We start from the raw sequence: 25,428 nt of genomic DNA on the forward strand, positions 1-25,428 counted from the left end.
TGCCGATTCTAACAGGTGTGAGGTCTTACCTCATTGTAGTTTTGATTTGCATTTCTCTAATAATTAGTGATGTTGAGCAGCTTTTCATGTGCGTCTTGGCCATCTCTGTGTCTTCTTTGAAGAAACGTCTATTTAGATCTTCTGCCCATTTTTGTATTGGGTTGTTTGTTTTATTAATATTAAGCTGCATGAGCTGTTTATATATTTTGGAGATTAAACCTTTGTCCATTGATTCGTTTGTGAAAGTTTTCGCCCATTCTGAGGGTTGCCTTTTTCCATTCCCGTTTTTTTAACAAAGAAAGAAAGAAATCAAAAGAAGCAGAACACTAATGTGCGTGAAATGTGCCTCTTGAAACTGTCGTTTTGAAATATGGACGTCTTTTGAATTTTTTGGTCGATATATGACCCCAGGATTTGTTTTCAGGGCAGGTGTCATTTACAGGCCTGTAATGATTTGGAATATCCACTGACCATTAGCGCTGGGATTAAAGCTGCTCTTGTGTGAAACGGCCACAAGGTGGCAGCAGTTCTCCCTTACCAAATCTGGTTACTAGGGCAGCAGAGCCTCAATGGAAGTCGCGTTCTAGATTGGAATTTAGAACGGAATGTACCAGGAGAAAGCCCCTCAAGTTTGTCTCACTACTTCTTGTTCGTGTTTTTAATTTAATTTTTTATTTTTTATTACAGCAAGTTAGAGTACAACGTTTAGCTTGTTGTAGGTGTGCAAGAGGTGGTTCTTTTACACATATACATAGGTCTGTTCTTCCTGGGATCCTTTTCCCATGTTCGTTATGACAGAATGTTGAGTAGTCTTCTCTTGGTACTCCGTAGGTCTTTGGTGATTATATACGTCTACTGTGTTTGTATATGTCTGTTAATCCCAATATCATAATGAATTCAATCCTCACACCTTTCCTTTGGTGAACCATAAGTTTGTTTAATGAATCTGTGATTGCCTTTCTCCGTGGAAATATCTGCCCTGGTATCAATTTATAGGTAACACCTATAAGTGATATGATATGATATGTGTCTTTCACTTTCTGACTTACTCCAAGTCACGTGATTACCTCTAGACTCATCTACGGTGCTGCAAATGGCATTGTGTGCTTTTTTTCCTTGGCTAATATTCTGTCTTAGCGAGGTCCATTTTCTGCAATGTGATTCCCTGAGGGCTGAGGATTAGCTGACCTGGGCAGCCTGACCCTGCCGGCAAGCCCTCCCCAGGTGTGCCTGGGTTGAGGTCAATATAAACAGCACTCCAGGCAGCAATAGCCCCTGCAGCTGTGCCTGACTCCATATTCTCTGCCCCGTCAGCAGTCTCGGGGCGGTGCTGGTGGGAGGGTGTGAGGGTCCACGGCTTTGTGGGTGGCCCAGTGTGAGTGGGGCTCTGCTGGACTTTCTGCAGGAGTTGCCAGGCTGCCACCTGTAAAGAAGAGGATGTGTCACCCATAACTTCCACTGGAGTATCTCTCCGGGCTGAGGTGACTAAGGAAAAAAAGGAGTGGGGGCCGGGACAGGAGGGGTATCTCAGGCAGGGCAATGGAAAGCTTCCAGAAGAGCGCCCGTGGCCAGGACCATCCTGGCTGACCTGCAGGCACCAAGGTGGCCTGCGTGCTGTCGCTGGTGTGGCTCCACGGCCCTTCCTCTAGGCTTTCAAGCCCTTGTACTTATTCAGGTGTTTCACCTGGGAAGGGTGGGAACAGTTCAGCAGCAGCTGGCCTGGGGCTCAGCTCACGTTTACTCACAGAGGCCTCGGCACGGTCCCCCAGCTTTGCAATAAGGACGCTCCTTGCGTGGGCGGGCGGGGCTGCTGGCTCTATGGGAGATGATTCCCCACCTCTGACCAATTTCAGAATTGTTTACCACTGGAGCAAGTGCCTTGGTAGTGTTTTCCTCTGTATAACTGTTAGGTTCAGTTTTCTTTTTTCTTTTTTGGTTCAAGTTAGATTTTATTCCTCTTTTATGTATTTATGGATATAAGCATGGAAATAATTCATTCTTATAAATACATCAGTGTGAATGGAAGAACATTTTTTCTGTTTTATTTTTACATTTTATTTTTAAAATTTTTGAAATTTAATTTTATTTATTTTTTTATACAGTAGGTTATTATTAGTTATCTATTTTATGCATAGACATGTATACAGGTCAATCCCAATCTCCCAACTCATCCCACCACCACCACCCCATGGCTTCCCCCACTTTGTGTCCATACGTTTGTTCTCTACCTCTGTGTCTCTATTTCTGCCCTGCAAACCAGTTCATCTGTAGCATTTTTCTAGGTTCCACATATAGGCATTAATATACAATATTTGTTTTTCTCTTTCTGACTTACCTCACTCTGTATGACAGTCTCTAGATCCATCAACTTCTCTACAAATGACCCAGTTTCATTCCTTTTTATGGCTGAGTAATATTCCATTTTATATATGTACCACATCGTTATCCATTCGTCTGTCTGTGGGCATTTAGGTTGCTTCCATTACCTGGCTATTGCAAATAGTGCTGCAATGAACATTGTGGTGAATGTGTCTCTGTGATTTATGGTTTTCTCTGGGTATATGCCCAGAAGTGGGATTGCTGGATCCTATGGTAATTCTCTTTTTAGTTTTTTAAAGGAACCTCCATACTGTTCTCCATAGTGACTGTATCAATTTACATTCCCACCAAGAGCGGAAGAGGGTTCCTTTTGTCCACACCCTCCCCAGAATTTGTTGTTTGTAGATTATCTGATGATGCCGATTCTAACAGGTGTGAGGTCTTACCTCATTGTAGTTTTGATTTGCATTTCTCTAATAATTAGTGATGTTGAGCAGCTTTTCATGTGCGTCTTGGCCATCTCTGTGTCTTCTTTGAAGAAACGTCTATTTAGATCTTCTGCCCATTTTTGTATTGGGTTGTTTGTTGTATTAATATTAAGCTGCATGAGCTGTTCATATATATTGGAGATTAAACCTTTGTCCATTGATTCGTTTGTGAAAGTTTTCGCCCATTCTGAGGGTTGCCTTTTTCCATTCCCGTTTTTTTAACAAAGAAGGAATGAAATCAAAAGAATCAGAACACTAATGTGCGTGAAATATGCCTCTTGAAACTGTCGTTTTGAAATATGGACGTCTTTTAAATTTTTTGGTTGATAAATGACCCCAGGATTGGTTTTCAGGGCAGGGGTCATTTACAGGCCTGTAATGATTTGGAATATCCACTGACCATTAGCGCTGGGATTAAAGCTGCTGTTGTGTGAAACTGCCACAAGGTGGCAGCAGTTCTCCCTTACCAAATCTGGTTACTAGGGCAGCAGAGCCGCAATGGAAGTCGCGTTCTAGATTGGAATGTAGAACGGAATGTACCAGGAGAAAGCCCCTCAAGTTTTTCTCACTAATTCTTGTTCGTGTTTTTAATTTAGTTTTTTATTTTTTATTACAGCAACTTTGAGTACAACGTTTAGCTTGTTGTAGGTGTGCAAGAGGTTGCTCTTTTACACATATACATATGTCTGTTCTTCCTGGGATCCTTTTCCCATGTTCGTTATGACAGAATGTTGAGTAGTCTTCTCTTGGTACTCCGTAGGTCTTTGGTGATTATATACGTCTACTGTGTTTGTATATGTCTGTTAACCCCAATATCATAATGAATTCAATCCTCACACCTTTCCTTTGGTGAACCATAAGTTTGTTTAATGAATCTTTGATTGCCCTTCTCCGTGGAAATATCTGCCCTGGTATCAATTTATAGGTAACACCTATAAGTGATATGATATGATATGTGTCTTTCACTTTCTGACTTACTCCAAGTCACGTGATTACCTCTAGACTCATCTACGGTGCTGCAAATGGCATTGTGTGCTTCTTTTCGTTGGCGAATATTCTGTCTTAGCGAGGTCCATTTTCTGCAATGTGATTCCCTGAGGGCTGAGGATTAGCTGACCAGGGCAGCCTGACCCTCCGGGCAAGCCCTCCCCAGGTGTGCCTGGGTTGAGGTCAATATAAACAGCACTCCAGGCAGCAATAGCCCCTGCAGCTGTGCCTGACTCCATATTCTCTGCCCCGTCAGCAGTCTCGGGGCTGTGCTGGTGGGAGGGTGTGAGGGTCCACGGCTTTGTGGGTGGCCCGGTGTGAGTGGGGCTCTGCTGGACTTTCTGCAGGAGTTGCCAGGCTGCCACCTGTAAAGAAGAGGATGTGTCACCCATAACTTCCACTGGAATATCTCTCCGGGCTGAGGTGAGGAAGGAAAAAAAGGAGTGGGGGCCGGGACAGGAGGGGTATCTCAGGCAGGGCAATGTAAATCTCCCAGAAGAGCGCCCGTGGCCAGGAACATCCTGGCTGACCTGCAGGCACCAAGGTGGCCTGCGTGCTGTCGCTGGTGTGGCTCCACGGCCCTTCCTCTAGGCTTTCAAGCCCTTGTACATATTCAGGTGTTTCACGTGGGAAGGGTGGGAACAGTTCAGCAGCAGCTGGCCTGGGGCTCAGCTCACGTTTACTCACAGAGGCCTCGGCACGGTCCCCCAGCTTTGCAATAAGGACGCTCCTTGCGTGGGCGGGCGGGGCTGCTGGCTCTATGGGAGATGATTCCCCACCTCTGACCAATTTCAGAATTGTTTACCACTGGAGCAAGTGCCTTGGTAGTGTTTTCCTCTGTATAACTGTTAGGTTTAGTTTTTTATTTTTTCTTTTTTGGTTCAAGTTAGATTTTATTCCTCTTTTATGTATTTATGGATATAAGCATGGAAATAATTCATTCTTATAAATACATCAGTGTGAATGGAAGAACATTTTTTCTGTTTTATTTTTACATTTTATTTTTAAAATTTTTGAAATTTAATTTTATTTATTTTTTTTATACAGTAGGTTATTATTAGTTATCTATTTTATGCATAGACATGTATACAGGTCAATCCCAATCTCCCAACTCATCCCACCACCACCACCCCATGGCTTCCCCCACTTTGTGTCCATACGTTTGTTCTCTACCTCTGTGTCTCTATTTCTGCCCTGCAAACCAGTTCATCTGTAGCATTTTTCTAGGTTCCACATATAGGCATTAATATACAATATTTGTTTTTCTCTTTCTGACTTACTTCACTCTGTATGACAGTCTCTAGATCCATCAACTTCTCTACAAATGACCCAGTTTCATTCCTTTTTATGGCTGAGTAATATTCCATTTTATATATGTACCACATCTTTATCCATTCGTCTGTCTGTGGGCATTTAGGTTGCTTCCATTACCTGGCTATTGTAAATAGTGCTGCAATGAACATTGTGGTGAATGTGTCTCTGTGATTTATGGTTTTCTCTGGGTATATGCCCAGAAGTGGGATTGCTGGATCCTATGGTAATTCTCTTTTTAGTTTTTTAAAGGAACCTCCATACTGTTCTCCATAGTGACTGTATCAATTTACATTCCCACCAATAGCGGAAGAGGGTTCCTTTTGTCCACACCCTCCCCAGAATTTGTTGTTTGTAGATTATCTGATGATGCCGATTCTAACAGGTGTGAGGTCTTACCTCATTGTAGTTTTGATTTGCATTTCTCTAATAATTAGTGATGTTGAGCAGCTTTTCATGTGCGTCTTGGCCATCTCTATGTCTTCTTTGAAGAAACGTCTATTTAGATCCTCTGCCCATTTTTTTATTGGGTTGTTTGTTGTATTAATATTAAACTACATGAGCTGTTCATATATATTGGAGATTAAACCTTTGTCCATTGATTCGTTTGTGAAAGTTTTCGCCCATTCTGAGGGTTGCCTTTTTCCATTCCCGTTTTTTTAACAAAGAAGGAATGAAATCAAAAGAAGCAGAACACTAATGTGCGTGAAATATGCCTCTTGAAACTGTCGTTTTGAAATATGGACGTCTTTTGAATTTTTTGGTCGATAAATGACCCCAGGATTGGTTTTCAGGGCAGGGGTCATTTACAGGCCTGTGATGATTTGGAATATCCACTGACCATTAGCGCTGGGATTAAAGCTGCTGTTGTGTGAAACGGCCACAAGGTGGCAGCAGTTCTCCCTTACCAAATCTGGTTACTAGGGCAGCAGAGCCGCAATGGAAGTCGCGTTCTAGATTGGAATGTAGAACGGAATGTACCAGGAGAAAGCCCCTCAAGTTTTTCTCACTAATTCTTGTTCGTGTTTTTAATTTAATTTTTTATTTTTTATTACAGCAACTTTGAGTACAACGTTTAGCTTGTTGTAGGTGTGCAAGAGGTTGCTCTTTTACACATATACATATGTCTGTTCTTCCTGGGATCCTTTTCCCATGTTCGTTATGACAGAATGTTGAGTAGTCTTCTCTTGGTACTCCGTAGGTCTTTGGTGATTATATACGTCTACTGTGTTTGTATATGTCTGTTAACCCCAATATCATAATGAATTCAATCCTCACACCTTTCCTTTGGTGAACCATAAGTTTGTTTAATGAATCTTTGATTGCCCTTCTCCGTGGAAATATCTGCCCTGGTATCAATTTATAGGTAACACCTATAAGTGATATGATATGATATGTGTCTTTCACTTTCTGACTTACTCCAAGTCACGTGATTACCTCTAGACTCATCTACGGTGCTGCAAATGGCATTGTGTGCTTCTTTTCGTTGGCGAATATTCTGTCTTATCGAGGTCCATTTTCTGCAATGTGATTCCCCGAGGGCTGAGGATTAGCTGACCTGGGCAGCCTGACCCTGCCGGCAAGCCCTCCCCAGGTGTGCCTGGGTTGAGGTCAATATAAACAGCACTCCAGGCAGCAATAGCCCCTGCAGCTGTGCCTGACTCCATATTCTCTGCCCCGTCAGCAGTCTCGGGGCTGTGCTGGTGGGAGGGTGTGAGGGTCCACGGCTTTGTGGGTGGCCCGGTGTGAGTGGGGCTCTGCTGGACTTTCTGCAGGAGTTGCCAGGCTGCCACCTGTAAAGAAGAGGATGTGTCACCCATAACTTCCACTGGAATATCTCTCCGGGCTGAGGTGAGGAAGGAAAAAAAGGAGTGGGGGCCGGGACAGGAGGGGTATCTCAGGCAGGGCAATGGAAAGCTTCCAGAAGAGCGCCCGTGGCCAGGACCATCCTGGCTGACCTGCAGGCACCAAGGTGGCCTGCGTGCTGTCGCTGGTGTGGCTCCACGGCCCTTCCTCTAGGCTTTCAAGCCCTTGTACATATTCAGGTGTTTCACCTGGGAAGGGTGGGAACAGTTCAGCAGCAGCTGGCCTGGGGCTCAGCTCACGTTTACTCACAGAGGCCTCGGCACGGTCCCCCAGCTTTGCAATAAGGACGCTCCTTGCGTGGGCGGGCGGGGCTGCTGGCTCTATGGGAGATGATTCCCCACCTCTGACCAATTTCAGAATGGTTTACCACTGGAGCAAGTGCCTTGGTAGTGTTTTCCTCTGTATAACTGTTAGGTTTAGTTTTTTTTTTTGCTTTTTGGGTTCAAGTTTGATTTTATTCCTCTTTTATGTATTTATGGATATAAGCATGGAAATAATTCATTCTTATAAATACATCAGTGTGAATGGAAGAACATATTTTCTGTTTTATTTTTACATTTTATTTTTAAAATTTTTGAAATTTAATTTTATTTATTTTTTTTATACAGTAGGTTATTATTAGTTATCTATTTTATGCATAGACATGTATACAGGTCAATCCCAATCTCCCAACTCATCCCACCACCACCACCCCATGGCTTCCCCCACTTTGTGTCCATACGTTTGTTCTCTACCTCTGTGTCTCTATTTCTGCCCTGCAAACCAGTTCATCTGTAGCATTTTTCTAGGTTCCACATATAGGCATTAATATACAATATTTGTTTTTCTCTTTCTGACTTACTTCACTCTGTATGACAGTCTCTAGATCCATCAACTTCTCTACAAATGACCCAGTTTCATTCCTTTTTATGGCTGAGTAATATTCCATTTTATATATGTACCACATCTTTATCCATTCGTCTGTCTGTGGGCATTTAGGTTGCTTCCATTACCTGGCTATTGTAAATAGTGCTGCAATGAACATTGTGGTGAATGTGTCTCTGTGATTTATGGTTTTCTCTGGGTATATGCCCAGAAGTGGGATTGCTGGATCCTATGGTAATTCTCTTTTTAGTTTTTTAAAGGAACCTCCATACTGTTCTCCATAGTGACTGTATCAATTTACATTCCCACCAATAGCGGAAGAGGGTTCCTTTTGTCCACACCCTCCCCAGAATTTGTTGTTTGTAGATTATCTGATGATGCCGATTCTAACAGGTGTGAGGTCTTACCTCATTGTAGTTTTGATTTGCATTTCTCTAATAATTAGTGATATTGAGCAGCTTTTCAAGTGCGTCTTGGCCATCTCTGTGTCTTCTTTGAAGAAACGTCTATTTAGATCTTCTGCCCATTTTTGTATTGGGTTGTTTGTTGTATTAATATTAAGCTGCATGAGCTGTTCATATATATTGGAGATTAAACCTTTGTCCATTGATTCGTTTGTGAAAGTTTTCGCCCATTCTGAGGGTTGCCTTTTTCCATTCCCGTTTTTTTAACAAAGAAGGAATGAAATCAAAAGAAGCAGAACACTAATGTGCGTGAAATATGCCTCTTGAAACTGTCGTTTTGAAATATGGACGTCTTTTGAATTTTTTGGTCGATAAATGACCCCAGGATTGGTTTTCAGGGCAGGGGTCATTTACAGGCCTGTAATGATTTGGAATATCCACTGACCATTAGCGCTGGGATTAAAGCTGCTGTTGTGTGAAACGGCCACAAGGTGGCAGCAGTTCTCCCTTACCAAATCTGGTTACTAGGGCAGCAGAGCCTCAATGGAAGTCGCGTTCTAGATTGGAATGTAGAACGGAATGTACCAGGAGAAAGCCCCTCAAGTTTTTCTCACTAATTCTTGTTCGTGTTTTTAATTTAATTTTTTATTTTTTATTACAGCAACTTTGAGTACAACGTTTAGCTTGTTGTAGGTGTGCAAGAGGTTGCTCTTTTACACATATACATATGTCTGTTCTTCCTGGGATCCTTTTCCCATGTACGTTATGACAGAATGTTGAGTAGTCTTCTCTTGGTACTCCGTAGGTCTTTGGTGATTATATATGTCTACTGTGTTTGTATATGTCTGTTAACCCCAATATCGTAATGAATTCAATCCTCACACCTTTCCTTTGGTGAACCATAAGTTTGTTTAATGAATCTGTGATTGCCCTTCTCTGTGGAAATATCTGACCTGGTATCAATTTATAGGTAACACCTATAAGTGATATGATATGATATGTGTCTTTCACTTTCTTACTTACTCCAAGTCACGTGATTACCTCTAGACTCATCTACGGTGCTGCAAATGGCATTGTGTGCTTCTTTTCGTTGGCGAATATTCTGTCTTAGCGAGGTCCATTTTCTGCAATGTGATTCCCTGAGGGCTGAGGATTAGCTGACCTGGGCAGCCTGACCCTGCCGGCAAGCCCTCCCCAGGTGTGCCTGGGTTGAGGTCAATATAAACAGCACTCCAGGCAGCAATAGCCCCTGCAGCTGTGCCTGACTCCATATTCTCTGCCCCGTCAGCAGCCTCGGGGCTGTGCTGGTGGGAGGGTGTGAGGGTCCACGGCTTTGTGGGTGGCCCGGTGTGAGTGGGGCTCTGCTGGACTTTCTGCAGGAGTTGCCAGGCTGCCACCTGTAAAGAAGAGGATGTGTCACCCATAACTTCCACTGGAATATCTCTCCGGGCTGAGGTGAGGAAGGAAAAAAAGGAGTGGGGGCCGGGACAGGAGGGGTATCTCAGGCAGGGCAATGGAAAGCTTCCAGAAGAGCGCCCGTGGCCAGGACCATCCTGGCTGACCTGCAGGCACCAAGGTGGCCTGCGTGCTGTCGCTGGTGTGGCTCCACGGCCCTTCCTCTAGGCTTTCAAGCCCTTGTACATATTCAGGTGTTTCACCTGGGAAGGGTGAGAACAGTTCAGCAGCAGCTGGCCTGGGGCTCAGCTCATGTTTACTCACAGAGGCCTCGGCACGGTCCCCCAGCTTTGCAATAAGGACGCTCCTTGCGTGGGCGGGCGGGGCTGCTGGCTCTATGGGAGATGATTCCCCACCTCTGACCAATTTCAGAATTGTTTACCACTGGAGCAAGTGCCTTGGTAGTGTTTTCCTCTGTATAACTGTTAGGTTCAGTTTTATTTTTTCTTTTTTGCTTCAAGTTAGATTTTATTCCTCTTTTATGTATTTATGGATATAAGCATGGAAATAATTCATTCTTATAAATACATCAGTGTGAATGGAAGAACATTTTTTCTGTTTTATTTTTACATTTTATTTTTAAAATTTTTGAAATTTAATTTTATTTATTTTTTTATACAGTAGGTTATTATTAGTTATCTATTTTATGCATAGACATGTATACAGGTCAATCGCAATCTGGCAACTCATCCCACCACCACCACCCCATGGCTTCCCTCACTTTGTGTCCATACGTTTGTTCTCTACCTCTGTGTCTCTATTTCTGCCCTGCAAACCAGTTCATCTGTAGCATTTTTCTAGGTTCCACATATAGGCATTAATATACAATATTTGTTTTTCTCTTTCTGACTTACTTCACTCTGTATGACAGTCTCTAGATCCATCAACTTCTCTACAAATGACCCAGTTTCATTCCTTTTTATGGCTGAGTAATATTCCATTTTATATATGTACCACATCTTTATCCATTCGTCTGTCTGTGGGCATTTAGGTTGCTTCCATTACCTGGCTATTGTAAATAGTGCTGCAATGAACATTGTGGTGAATGTGTCTCTGTGATTTATGGTTTTCTCTGGGTATATGCCCAGAAGTGGGATTGCTGGATCCTATGGTAATTCTCTTTTTAGTTTTTTAAGGGAACCTCCATACTGTTCTCCATAGTGACTGTATCAATTTACATTCCCACCAAGAGCGGAAGAGGGTTCCTTTTGTCCACACCCTCCCCAGAATTTGTTGTTTGTAGATTATCTGATGATGCCGATTCTAACAGGTGTGAGGTCTTACCTCATTGTAGTTTTGATTTGCATTTCTCTAATAATTAGTGATGTTGAGCAGCTTTTCATGTGCGTCTTGGCCATCTCTGTATCTTCTTTGAAGAAACGTCTATTTAGATCTTCTGCCCATTTTTGTATTGGGTTGTTTGTTGTATTAATATTAAGCTGCATGAGCTGTTCATATATATTGGAGATTAAACCTTTGTCCATTGATTCGTTTGTGAAAGTTTTCGCCCATTCTGAGGGTTGCCTTTTTCCATTCCCGTTTTTTTAACAAAGAAGGAATGAAATCAAAAGAAGCAGAACACTAATGTGCGTGAAATATGCCTCTTGAAACTGTCGTTTTGAAATATGGACGTCTTTTGAATTTTTTGGTTGATAAATGACCCCAGGATTGGTTTTCAGGGCAGGGGTCATTTACAGGCCTGTAATGATTTGGAATATCCACTGACCATTAGCGCTGGGATTAAAGCTGCTGTTGTGTGAAACGGCCAAAAGGTGGCAGCAGTTCTCCCTTACCAAATCTGGTTACTAGGGCAGCAGAGCCTCAATGGAAGTCGCATTCTAGATTGGAATGTAGAACGGAATGTACCAGGAGAAAGCCCCTCAAGTTTTTCTCACTAATTCTTGTTCGTGTTTTTAATTTAATTTTTTATTTTTTATTACAGCAACTTTGAGTACAACGTTTAGCTTGTTGTAGGTGTGCAAGAGGTTGCTCTTTTACACATATACATATGTCTGTTCTTCCTGGGATCCTTTTCCCATGTTCGTTATGACAGAATGTTGAGTAGTCTTCTCTTGGTACTGCGTAGGTCTTTGGTGATTATATACGTCTACTGTGTTTGTATATGTCTGTTAACCCCAATATCATAATGAATTCAATCCTCACACCTTTCCTTTGGTGAACCATAAGTTTGTTTAATGAATCTTTGATTGCCCTTCTCCGTGGAAATATCTGCCCTGGTATCAATTTATAGGTAACACCTATAAGTGATATGATATGATATGTGTCTTTCACTTTCTGACTTACTCCAAGTCACGTGATTACCTCTAGACTCATCTACGGTGCTGCAAATGGCATTGTGTGCTTTTTTCCTTGGCTAATATTCTGTCTTAGCGAGGTCCATTTTCTGCAATATGATTCCCTGAGGGCTGAGGATTTGCTGACCTGGGCAGCCAGACCCTGCCGGCAAGCCCTCCCCAGGTGTGTCTGGGTTGAGGTCAATATAAACAGAACTCCAGGCAGCAATAGCCCCTGCAGCTGTGCCTGACTCCATATTCTCTGCCCCGTCAGCAATCTCGGTGCTGTGCTGGTGGGAGGGTGTGAGGGTCCACGGCTTTGTGGGTGGCCCGGTGTGAGTGGGGCTCTGCTGGACTTTCTGCAGGAGTTGCCAGGCTGCCACCTGTAAAGAAGAGGATGTGTCACCCATAACTTCCACTGGAGTATCTCTCCGGGCTGAGGTGAGGAAGGAAAAAAAGGAGTGGGGGCCGGGACAGGAGGGGTATCTCAGGCAGGGCAATGGAAAGCTTCCAGAAGAGCGCCCGTGGCCAGGACCATCCTGGCTGACCTGCAGGCACCAAGGTGGCCTGCGTGCTGTCGCTGGTGTGGCTCCACGGCCCTTCCTCTAGGCTTTCAAGCCCTTGTACATATTCAGGTGTTTCACCTGGGAAGGGTGGGAACAGTTCAGCAGCAGCTGGCCTGGGGCTCAGCTCACGTTTACTCACAGAGGCCTCGGCACGGTCCCCCAGCTTTGCAATAAGGACGCTCCTTGCGTGGGCGGGCGGGGCTGCTGGCTCTATGGGAGATGATTCCCCACCTCTGACCAATTTCAGAATTGTTTACCACTGGAGCAAGTGCCTTGGTAGTGTTTTCCTCTGTATAACTGTTAGGTTCAGTTTTATTTTTTCTTTTTTGGTTCAAGTTAGATTTTATTCCTCTTTTATGTATTTATGGATATAAGCATGGAAATAATTCATTCTTATAAATACATCAGTGTGAATGGAAGAACATTTTTTCTGTTTTATTTTTACATTTTATTTTTAAAATTTTTGAAATTTAATTTTATTTATTTTTTTTATACAGTAGGTTATTATTAGTTATCTATTTTATGCATAGACATGTATACAGGTCAATCCCAATCTCCCAACTCATCCCACCACCACCACCCCATGGCTTCCCCCACTTTGTGTCCATACGTTTGTTCTCTACCTCTGTGTCTCTATTTCTGCCCTGCAAACCAGTTCATCTGTAGCATTTTTCTAGGTTCCACATATAGGCATTAATATACAATATTTGTTTTTCTCTTTCTGACTTACTTCACTCTGTATGACAGTCTCTAGATCCATCAACTTCTCTACAAATGACCCAGTTTCATTCCTTTTTATGGCTGAGTAATATTCCATTTTATATATGTACCACATCTTTATCCATTCGTCTGTCTGTGGGCATTTAGGTTGCTTCCATTACCTGGCTATTGTAAATAGTGCTGCAATGAACATTGTGGTGAATGTGTCTCTGTGATTTATGGTTTTCTCTGGGTATATGCCCAGAAGTGGGATTGCTGGATCCTATGGTAATTCTCTTTTTAGTTTTTTAAAGGAACCTCCATACTGTTCTCCATAGTGACTGTATCCATTTACATTCCCACCAATAGCGGAAGAGGGTTCCTTTTGTCCACACCCTCCCCAGAATTTGTTGTTTGTAGATTATCTGATGATGCCGATTCTAACAGGTGTGAGGTCTTACCTCATTGTAGTTTTGATTTGCATTTCTCTAATAATTAGTGATGTTGAGCAGCTTTTCATGTGCGTCTTGGCCATCTCTGTGTCTTCTTTGAAGAAACGTCTATTTAGATCTTCTGCCCATTTTTGTATTGGGTTGTTTGTTGTATTAATATTAAGCTGCATGAGCTGTTCATATATATTGGAGATTAAACCTTTGTCCATTGATTCGTTTGTGAAAGTTTTCGCCCATTCTGAGGGTTGCCTTTTTCCATTCCCGTTTTTTTAACAAAGAAGGAATGAAATCAAAAGAAGCAGAACACTAATGTGCGTGAAATATGCCTCTTGAAACTGTCGTTTTGAAATATGGACGTCTTTTGAATTTTTTGGTCGATAAATGACCCCAGGATTGGTTTTCAGGGCAGGGGTCATTTACAGGCCTGTAATGATTTGGAATATCCACTGACCATTAGCGCTGGGATTAAAGCTGCTGTTGTGTGAAACGGCCACAAGGTGGCAGCAGTTCTCCCTTACCAAATCTGGTTACTAGGGCAGCAGAGCCTCAATGGAAGTCGCGTTCTAGATTGGAATGTAGAACGGAATGTACCAGGAGAAAGCCCCTCAAGTTTTTCTCACTAATTCTTGTTCGTGTTTTTAATTTAATTTTTTATTTTTTATTACAGCAAGTTTGAGTACAACGTTTAGCTTGTTGTAGGTGTGCAAGAGGTGGTTCTTTTACACATATACATATGTCTGTTCTTCCTGGGATCCTTTTCCCATGTTCGTTATGACAGAATGTTGAGTAGTCTTCTCTTGGTACTCCGTAGGTCTTTGGTGATTATATACGTCTACTGTGTTTGTATATGTCTGTTAACCCCAATATCATAATGAATTCAATCCTCACACCTTTCCTTTGGTGAACCATAAGTTTGTTTAATGAATCTGTGATTGCCCTTCTCCGTGGAAATATCTGCCCTGGTATCAATTTATAGGTAACACCTATAAGTGATATGATATGATATGTGTCTTTCACTTTCTGACTTACTCCAAGTGACGCGATTACCTCTAGACTCATCTACGGTGCTGCAAATGGCATTGTGTGCTTCTTTTCGTTGGCGAATATTCTGTCTTAGCGAGGTCCATTTTCTGCAATGTGATTCCCCGAGGGCTGAGGATTAGCTGACCTGGGCAGCCTGACCCTGCCGGCAAGCCCTCCCCAGGTGTGCCTGGGTTGAGGTCAATATAAACAGCACTCCAGGCAGCAATAGCCCCTGCAGCTGTGCCTGACTCCATATTCTCTGCCCCGTCAGCAGTCTCGGGGCTGTGCTGGTGGGAGGGTGTGAGGGTCCACGGCTTTGTGGGTGGCCCGGTGTGAGTGGGGCTCTGCTGGACTTTCTGCAGGAGTTGCCAGGCTGCCACCTGTAAAGAAGAGGATGTGTCACCCATAACTTCCACTGGAATATCTCTCCGGGCTGAGGTGAGGAAGGAAAAAAAGGAGTGGGGGCCGGGACAGGAGGGGTATCTCAGGCAGGGCAATGGAAAGCTTCCAGAAGAGCGCCCGTGGCCAGGACCATCCTGGCTGACCTGCAGGCACCAAGGTGGCCTGCGTGCTGTCGCTGGTGTGGCTCCACGGCCCTTCCTCTAGGCTTTCAAGCCCTTGTACATATTCAGGTGTTTCACCTGGGAAGGGTGGGAACAGTTCAGCAGCAGCTGGCCTGGGGCTCAGCTCACGTTTACTCACAGAGGCCTCGGCACGGTCCCCCAGCTTTGCAATAAGGACGCTCCTTGCGTGGGCGGGCGGGGCTGCTGGCTCTATGGGAGATGATTCCCCACCTCTGACCAATTTCAGAATTGTTTACCACTGGAGCAAGTGCCTTGGTAGTGTTTTCCTCTGTATAACTGTTAGGTTCAGTTTTATTTTTTCTTTTTTGGTTCAAGTTAGATTTTATTCCTCTTTTATGTATTTATGGATATAAGCATGGAAATAATTCATTCTTATAAATACATCAGTGTGAATGGAAGAACATTTTTTCTGTTTTATTTTTACATTTTATTTTTAAAATTTTTGAAATTTAATTTTATTTATTTTTTTTATACAGTAGGTTATTATTAGTTATCTATTTTATGCATAGACATGTATACAGGTCAATCCCAATCTCCCAACTCATCCCACCACCACCACCCCATGGCTTCCCCCACTTTGTGTCCATACGTTTGTTCTCTACCTCTGTGTCTCTATTTCTGCCCTGCAAACCAGTTCATCTGTAGCATTTTTCTAGGTTCCACATATAGGCATTAATATACAATATTTGTTTTTCTCTTTCTGACTTACTTCACTCTGTATGACAGTCTCTAGATCCATCAACTTCTCTACAAATGACCCAGTTTCATTCCTTTTTATGGCTGAGTAATATTCCATTTTATATATGTACCACATCTTTATCCATTCGTCTGTCTGTGGGCATTTAGGTTGCTTCCATTACCTGGCTATTGTAAATAGTGCTGCAATGAACATTGTGGTGAATGTGTCTCTGTGATTTATGGTTTTCTCTGGGTATATGCCCAGAAGTGGGATTGCTGGATCCTATGGTAATTCTCTTTTTAGTTTTTTAAAGGAACCTCCATACTGTTCTCCATAGTGACTGTATCAATTTACATTCCCACCAATAGCGGAAGAGGGTTCCTTTTGTCCACACCCTCCCCAGAATTTGTTGTTTGTAGATTATCTGATGATGCCGATTCTAACAGGTGTGAGGTCTTACCTCATTGTAGTTTTGATTTGCATTTCTCTAATAATTAGTGATGTTGAGCAGCTTTTCATGTGCGTCTTGGCCATCTCTATGTCTTCTTTGAAGAAACGTCTATTTAGATCTTCTGCCCATTTTTTTATTGGGTTGTTTGTTGTATTAATATAAAACTGCATGAGCTGTTCATATATATTGGAGATTAAACCTTTGTCCATTGATTCGTTTGTGAAAGTTTTCGCCCATTCTGAGGGTTGCCTTTTTCCATTCCCGTTTTTTTAACAAAGAAGGAATGAAATCTAAAGAAGCAGAACACTAATGTGCGTGAAATATGCCTCTTGAAACTGTCGTTTTGAAATATGGACGTCTTTTGAATTTTTTGGTCGATAAATGACCCCAGGATTGGTTTTCAGGGCAGGGGTCATTTACAGGCCTGTAATGATTTGGAATATCCACTGACCATTAGCGCTGGGATTAAAGCTGCTGTTGTGTAAAACGGCCACAAGGTGGCAGCAGTTCTCCCTTACCAAATCTGGTTACTAGGGCAGCAGAGCCTCAATGGAAGTCGCGTTCTAGATTGGAATGTAGAACGGAATGTACCAGGAGAAAGCCCCTCAAGTTTTTCTCACTAATTCTTGTTCGTGTTTTTAATTTAATTTTTTATTTTTTATTACAGCAAGTTTGAGTACAACGTTTAGCTTGTTGTAGGTGTGCAAGAGGTTGCTCTTTTACACATATACATATGTCTGTTCTTCCTGGGATCCTTTTCCCATGTTCGTTATGACAGAATGTTGAGTAGTCTTCTCTTGGTACTCCGTAGGTCTTTGGTGATTATATACGTCTACTGTGTTTGTATATGTCTGTTAACCCCAATATCATAATGAATTCAATCCTCACACCTTTCCTTTGGTGAACCATAAGTTTCTTTAATGAATCTTTGATTGCCCTTCTCCGTGGAAATATCTGCCCTGGTATCAATTTATAGGTAACACCTATAAGTGATATGATATGATATGTGTCTTTCACTTTCTGGCTTACTCCAAGTCACGTGATTACCTCTAGACTCATCTACGGTGCTGCAAATGGCATTGTGTGCTTCTTTTCGTTGGCGAATATTCTGTCTTAGCGAGGTCCATTTTCTGCAAAGTGATTCCCCGAGGGCTGAGGATTAGCTGACCTGGGCAGCCTGACCCTGCCGGCAAGCCCTCCCCAGGTGTGCCTGGGTTGAGGTCAATATAAACAGCACTCCAGGCAGCAATAGCCCCTGCAGCTCTGCCTGACTCCATATTATCTGCCCCGTCAGTAGTCTCCGGGCTGTGCTAGTGGGAGGGTGTGAGGGTCCATGGCTTTGTGGCTGGCCCGGTGTGAGTGGGGCTCTGCTGGAATTTCGGGAGGAGTTGCCAGGCTGCCACCTGTAAAGAAGAGGATGTGTCACCCATAACTTCCACTGGAATATCTCTCCGGGCTGAGGTGAGGAAGGAAAAAAAGGAGTGGGGGCCGGGACAGGAGGGGTATCTCAGGCAGGGCAATGGAAAGCTTCCAGAAGAGCGCCCATGGCCAGGACCATCCTGGCTGACCTGCAGGCACCAAGGTGGCCTGCGTGCTGTCGCTGGTGTGGCTCCACGGCCCTTCCTCTAGGCTTTCAAGCCCTTGTACTTATTCAGGTGTTTCACCTGGGAAGGGTGGGAACAGTTCAGCAGCAGCTGGCCTGGGGCTCAGCTCACGTTTACTCACAGAGGCCTCGGCACGGTCCCCCAGCTTTGCAATAAGGACACTCCTTGCGTGGGCGGGCGGGGCTGCTGGCTCTATGGGAGATGATTCCCCACCTCTGACCAATTTCAGAATTGTTTACCACTGGAGCAAGTGCCTTGGTAGTGTTTTCCTCTGTATAACTGTTAGGTTCAGTTTTATTTTTTCTTTTTTGGTTCAAGTTAGATTTTATTCCTCTTTTATGTATTTATGGATATAAGCATGGAAATAATTCATTCTTATAAATACATCAGTGTGAATGGAAGAACATTTTTTCTGTTTTATTTTTACATTTTATTTTTAAAATTTTTGAAATTTAATTTTATTTATTTTTTTTATACAGTAGGTTATTATTAGTTATCTATTTTATGCATAGACATGTATACAGGTCAATCCCAATCTCCCAACTCATCCCACCACCACCACCCCATGGCTTCCCCCACTTTGTGTCCATACGTTTGTTCTCTACCTCTGTGTCTCTATTTCTGCCCTGCAAACCAGTTCATCTGTAGCATTTTTCTAGGTTCCACATATAGGCATTAATATACAATATTTGTTTTTCTCTTTCTGACTTACTTCACTCTGTATGACAGTCTCTAGATCCATCAACTTCTCTACAAATGACCCAGTTTCATTCCTTTTTATGGCTGAGGAATATTCCATTTTATATATGTACCACATATTTATCCATTCGTCTGTCTGTGGCCATTTAGGTTGCTTCCATTACCAGGCTATTGTAAATAGTGCTGCAATGAACATTGTGGTGAATGTGTCTCTGTGATTTATGGTTTTCTCTGGGTATATGCCCAGAAGTGGGATTGCTGGATCCTATGGTAATTCTCTTTTTAGTTTTTTAAAGGAACCTCCATACTGTTCTCCATAGTGACTGTATCAATTTACATTCCCACCAATAGCGGAAGAGGGTTCCTTTTGTCCACACCCTCCCCAGAATTTGTTGTTTGTAGATTATCTGATGATGCCGATTCTAACAGGTGTGAGGTCTTACCTCATTGTAGTTTTGATTTGCATTTCTCTAATAATTAGTGATGTTGAGCAGCTTTTCATGTGCGTCTTGGCCATCTCTGTGTCTTCTTTGAAGAAACGTCTATTTAGATCTTCTGCCCATTTTTGTATTGGGTTGTTTGTTGTATTTATATTAAGCTGCATGAGCTGTTCATATATATTGGAGATTAAACCTTTGTCCATTGATTCGTTTGTGAAAGTTTTCGCCCATTCTGAGGGTTGCCTTTTTCCATTCCCGTTTTTTTAACAAAGAAGGAATGAAATCAAAAGAAGCAGAACACTAATGTGCGTGAAATATGCCTCTTGAAACTGTCGTTTTGAAATATGGACGTCTTTTGAATTTTTTGGTTGATAAATGACCCCAGGATTGGTTTTCAGGGCAGGGGTCATTTACAGGCCTGTAATGATTTGGAATATCCACTGACCATTAGCGCTGGGATTAAAGCTGCTGTTGTGTGAAACGGCCACAAGGTGGCAGCAGTTCTCCCTTACCAAATCTGGTTACTAGGGCAGCAGAGCCGCAATGGAAGTCGCGTTCTAGATTGGAATGTAGAACGGAATGTACCAGGAGAAAGCCCCTCAAGTTTTTCTCACTAATTCTTGTTCGTGTTTTTAATTTAATTTTTTATTTTTTATTACAGCAACTTTGAGTACAACGTTTAGCTTGTTGTAGGTGTGCAAGAGGTTGCTCTTTTACACATATACATATGTCTGTTCTTCCTGGGATCCTTTTCCCATGTTCGTTATGACAGAATGTTGAGTAGTCTTCTCTTGGTACTGCGTAGGTCTTTGGTGATTATATACGTCTACTGTGTTTGTATATGTCTGTTAACCCCAATATCATAATGAATTCAATCCTCACACCTTTCCTTTGGTGAACCATAAGTTTCTTTAATGAATCTTTGATTGCCCTTCTCCGTGGAAATATCTGCCCTGGTATCAATTTATAGGTAACACCTATAAGTGATATGATATGATATGTGTCTTTCACTTTCTGACTTACTCCAAGTCACGTGATTACCTCTAGACTCATCTACGGTGCTGCAAATGGCATTGTGTGCTTCTTTTCGTTGGCGAATATTCTGTCTTATCGAGGTCCATTTTCTGCAATGTGATTCCCCGAGGGCTGAGGATTAGCTGACCTGGGCAGCCTGACCCTGCCGGCAAGCCCTCCCCAGGTGTGCCTGGGTTGAGGTCAATATAAACAGCACTCCAGGCAGCAATAGCCCCTGCAGCTGTGCCTGACTCCATATTCTCTGCCCCGTCAGCAGTCTCGGGGCTGTGCTGGTGGGAGGGTGTGAGGGTCCACGGCTTTGTGGGTTGCCCGGTGTGAGTGGGGCTCTGCTGGACTTTCTGCAGGAGTTGCCAGGCTGCCACCTGTAAAGAAGAGGATGTGTCACCCATAACTTCCACTGGAATATCTCTCCGGGCTGAGGTGAGGAAGGAAAAAAAGGAGTGGGGGCCGGGACAGGAGGGGTATCTCAGGCAGGGCAATGGAAAGCTTCCAGAAGAGCGCCCGTGGCCAGGACCATCCTGGCTGACCTGCAGGCACCAAGGTGGCCTTCGTGCTGTCGCTGGTGTGGCTCCACGGCCCTTCCTCTAGGCTTTCAAGCCCTTGTACATATTCAGGTGTTTCACCTGGGAAGGGTGGGAACAGTTCAGCAGCAGCTGGCCTGGGGCTCAGCTCACGTTTACTCACAGAGGCCTCGGCACGGTCCCCCAGCTTTGCAATAAGAACGCTCCTTGCGTGGGCGGGCGGGGCTGCTGGCTCTATGGGAGATGATTCCCCACCTCTGACCAATTTCAGAATGGTTTACCACTGGAGCAAGTGCCTTGGTAGTGTTTTCCTCTGTATAACTGTTAGGTTTAGTTTTTTTTTTTGCTTTTTGGGTTCAAGTTAGATTTTATTCCTCTTTTATGTATTTATGGATATAAGCATGGAAATAATTCATTCTTATAAATACATCAGTGTGAATGGAAGAACATTTTTTCTGTTTTATTTTTACATTTTATTTTTAAAATTTTTGAAATTTAATTTTATTTATTTTTTTTATACAGTAGGTTATTATTAGTTATCTATTTTATGCATAGACATGTATACAGGTCAATCCCAATCTCCCAACTCATCCCACCACCACCACCCCATGGCTTCCCCCACTTTGTGTCCATACGTTTGTTCTCTACCTCTGTGTCTCTATTTCTGCCCTGCAAACCAGTTCATCTGTAGCATTTTTCTAGGTTCCACATATAGGCATTAATATACAATATTTGTTTTTCTCTTTCTGACTTACTTCACTCTGTATGACAGTCTCTAGGTCCATCAACTTCTCTACAAATGACCCAGTTTCATTCCTTTTTATGGCTGAGTAATATTCCATTTTATATATGTACCACATCTTTATCCATTCGTCTGTCTGTGGGCATTTAGGTTGCTTCCATTACCTGGCTATTGTAAATAGTGCTGCAATGAACATTGTGGTGAATGTGTCTCTGTGATTTATGGTTTTCTCTGGGTATATGCCCAGAAGAGGGATTGCTGGATCCTATGGTAATTCTCTTTTTAGTTTTTTAAAGGAACCTCCATACTGTTCTCCATAGTGACTGTATCAATTTACATTCCCACCAATAGCGGAAGAGGGTTCCTTTTGTCCACACCCTCCCCAGAATTTGTTGTTTGTAGATTATCTGATGATGCCGATTCTAACAGGTGTGAGGTCTTACCTCATTGTAGTTTTGATTTGCATTTCTCTAATAATTAGTGATGTTGAGCAGCTTTTCAAGTGCGTCTTGGCCATCTCTGTGTCTTCTTTGAAGAAACGTCTATTTAGATCTTCTGCCCATTTTTGTATTGGGTTGTTTGTTGTATTAATATTAAGCTGCATGAGCTGTTCATATATATTGGAGATTAAACCTTTGTCCATTGATTCGTTTGTGAAAGTTTTCGCCCATTCTGAGGGTTGCCTTTTTCCATTCCCGTTTTTTTAACAAAGAAGGAATGAAATCAAAAGAAGCAGAACACTAATGTGCGTGAAATATGCCTCTTGAAACTGTCGTTTTGAAATATGGACGTCTTTTGAATTTTTTGGTCGATAAATGACCCCAGGATTGGTTTTCAGGGCAGGGGTCATTTACAGGCCTGTAATGATTTGGAATATCCACTGACCATTAGCGCTGGGATTAAAGCTGCTGTTGTGTGAAACGGCCACAAGGTGGCAGCAGTTCTCCCTTACCAAATCTGGTTACTAGGGCAGCAGAGCCTCAATGGAAGTCGCGTTCTAGATTGGAATGTAGAACGGAATGTACCAGGAGAAAGCCCCTCAAGTTTTTCTCACTAATTCTTGTTCGTGTTTTTAATTTAATTTTTTATTTTTTATTACAGCAAGTTTGAGTACAACGTTTAGCTTGTTGTAGGTGTGCAAGAGGTGGTTCTTTTACACATATACATATGTCTGTTCTTCCTGGGATCCTTTTCCCATGTTCGTTATGACAGAATGTTGAGTAGTCTTCTCTTGGTACTCCGTAGGTCTTTGGTGATTATATACGTCTACTGTGTTTGTATATGTCTGTTAACCCCAATATCATAATGAATTCAATCCTCACACCTTTCCTTTGGTGAACCATAATTTTGTTTAATGAATCTGTGATTGCCCTTCTCCGTGGAAATATCTGCCCTGGTATCAATTTATAGGTAACACCTATAAGTGATATGATATGATATGTGTCTTTCACTTTCTGACTTACTCCAAGTCACGTGATTACCTCTAGACTCATCTACGGTGCTGCAAATGGCATTGTGTGCTTCTTTTCGTTGGCGAATATTCTGTCTTAGCGAGGTCCATTTTCTGCAATGTGATTCCCCGAGGGCTGAGGATTAGCTGACCTGGGCAGCCTGACTCTGCCGGCAAGCCCTCCCCAGGTGTGCCTGGGTTGAGGTCAATATAAACAGCACTCCAGGCAGCAATAGCCCCTGCAGCTGTGCCTGACTCCATATTCTCTGCCCCGTCAGCAGTCTCGGGGCTGTGCTGGTGGGAGGGTGTGAGGGTCCACGGCTTTGTGGGTGGCCCGGTGTGAGTGGGGCTCTGCTGGACTTTCTGCAGGAGTTGCCAGGCTGCCACCTGTAAAGAAGAGGATGTGTCACCCATAACTTCCACTGGAATATCTCTCCGGGCTGAGGTGAGGAAGGAAAAAAAGGAGTGGGGGCCGGGACAGGAGGGGTATCTCAGGCAGGGCAATGGAAAGCTTCCAGAAGAGCGCCCGTGGCCAGGACCATCCTGGCTGACCTGCAGGCAGCAAGGTGGCCTGCGTGCTGTCGCTGGTGTGGCTCCACGGCCCTTCCTCTAGGCTTTCAAGCCCTTGTACATATTCAGGTGTTTCACCTGGGAAGGGTGGGAACAGTTCAGCAGCAGCTGGCCTGGGGCTCAGCTCACGTTTACTCACAGAGGCCTCGGCACGGTCCCCCAGCTTTGCAATAAGGACGTTCCTTGCGTGGGCGGGCGGGGCTGCTGGCTCTATGGGAGATGATTCCCCACCTCTGACCAATTTCAGAATTGTTTACCACTGGAGCAAGTGCCTTGGTAGTGTTTTCCTCTGTATAACTGTTAGGTTCAGTTTTATTTTTTCTTTTTTGCTTCAAGTTAGATTTTATTTCTCTTTTATGTATTTATGGATATAAGCATGGAAATAATTCATTCTTATAAATACATCAGTGTGAATGGAAGAACATTTTTTCTGTTTTATTTTTACATTTTATTTTTAAAATTTTGAAATTTAATTTTATTTATTTTTTTATACAGTAGGTTATTATTAGTTATCTATTTTATGCATAGACATGTATACAGGTCAATCCCAATCTCCCAACTCATCCCACCACCACCACCCCATGGCTTCCCCCACTTTGTGTCCATACGTTTGTTCTCTACCTCTGTGTCTCTATTTCTGCCCTGCAAACCAGTTCATCTGTAGCATTTTTCTAGGTTCCACATATAGGCATTAATATACAATATTTGTTTTTCTCTTTCTGACTTACTTCACTCTGTATGACAGTCTCTAGATCCATCAACTTCTCTACAAATGACCCAGTTTCATTCCTTTTTATGGCTGAGTAATATTCCATTTTATATATGTACCACATCTTTATCCATTCGTCTGTCTGTGGGCATTTAGGTTGCTTCCATTACCTGGGTATTGTAAATAGTGCTGCAATGAACATTGTGGTGAATGTGTCTCTGTGATTTATGGTTTTCTCTGGGTATATGCCCAGAAGAGGGATTGCTGGATCCTATGGTAATTCTCTTTTTAGTTTTTTAAAGGAACCTCCATACTGTTCTCCATAGTGACTGTATCAATTTACATTCCCACCAATAGCGGAAGAGGGTTCCTTTTGTCCACACCCTCCCCAGAATTTGTTGTTTGTAGATTATCTGATGATGCCGATTCTAACAGGTGTGAGGTCTTACCTCATTGTAGTTTTGATTTGCATTTCTCTAATAATTAGTGATGTTGAGCAGCTTTTCATGTGCGTCTTGGCCATCTGTGTGTCTTCTTTGAAGAAACGTCTATTTAGATCTTCTGCCCATTTTTGTATTGGGTTGTTTGTTGTATTAATATTAAGCTGCATGAGCTGTTCATATATATTGGAGATTAAACCTTTGTCCATTGATTCGTTTGTGAACGTTTTCGCCCATTCTGAGGGTTGCCTTTTTCCATTCCCGTTTTTTTAACAAAGAAGGAATGAAATCAAAAGAAGCAGAACACTAATGTGCGTGAAATATGCCTCTTGAAACTGTCGTTTTGAAATATGGACGTCTTTTGAATTTTTTGGTCGATAAATGACCCCAGGATTGGTTTTCAGGGCAGGGGTCATTTACAGGCCTGTAATGATTTGGAATATCCACTGACCATTAGCGCTGGGATTAAAGCTGCTGTTGTGTGAAACGGCCACAAGGTGGCAGCAGTTCTCCCTTACCAAATCTGGTTACTAGGGCAGCAGAGCCTCAATGGAAGTCGCGTTCTAGATTGGAATGTAGAACGGAATGTACCAGGAGAAAGCCCCTCAAGTTTTTCTCACTAATTCTTGTTCGTGTTTTTAATTTAATTTTTTATTTTTTATTACAGCAAGTTTGAGTACAACGTTTAGCTTGTTGTAGGTGTGCAAGAGGTGGTTCTTTTACACATATACATATGTCTGTTCTTCCTGGGATCCTTTTCCCATGTTCGTTATGAC

This window comes from Mesoplodon bidens, assembly GCF_964165515.1.
Source record: "Mesoplodon bidens genome assembly, contig: HAP1_SCAFFOLD_144, whole genome shotgun sequence".
NCBI classification, from domain to species: Eukaryota; Metazoa; Chordata; class Mammalia; order Artiodactyla; family Ziphiidae; genus Mesoplodon; species Mesoplodon bidens.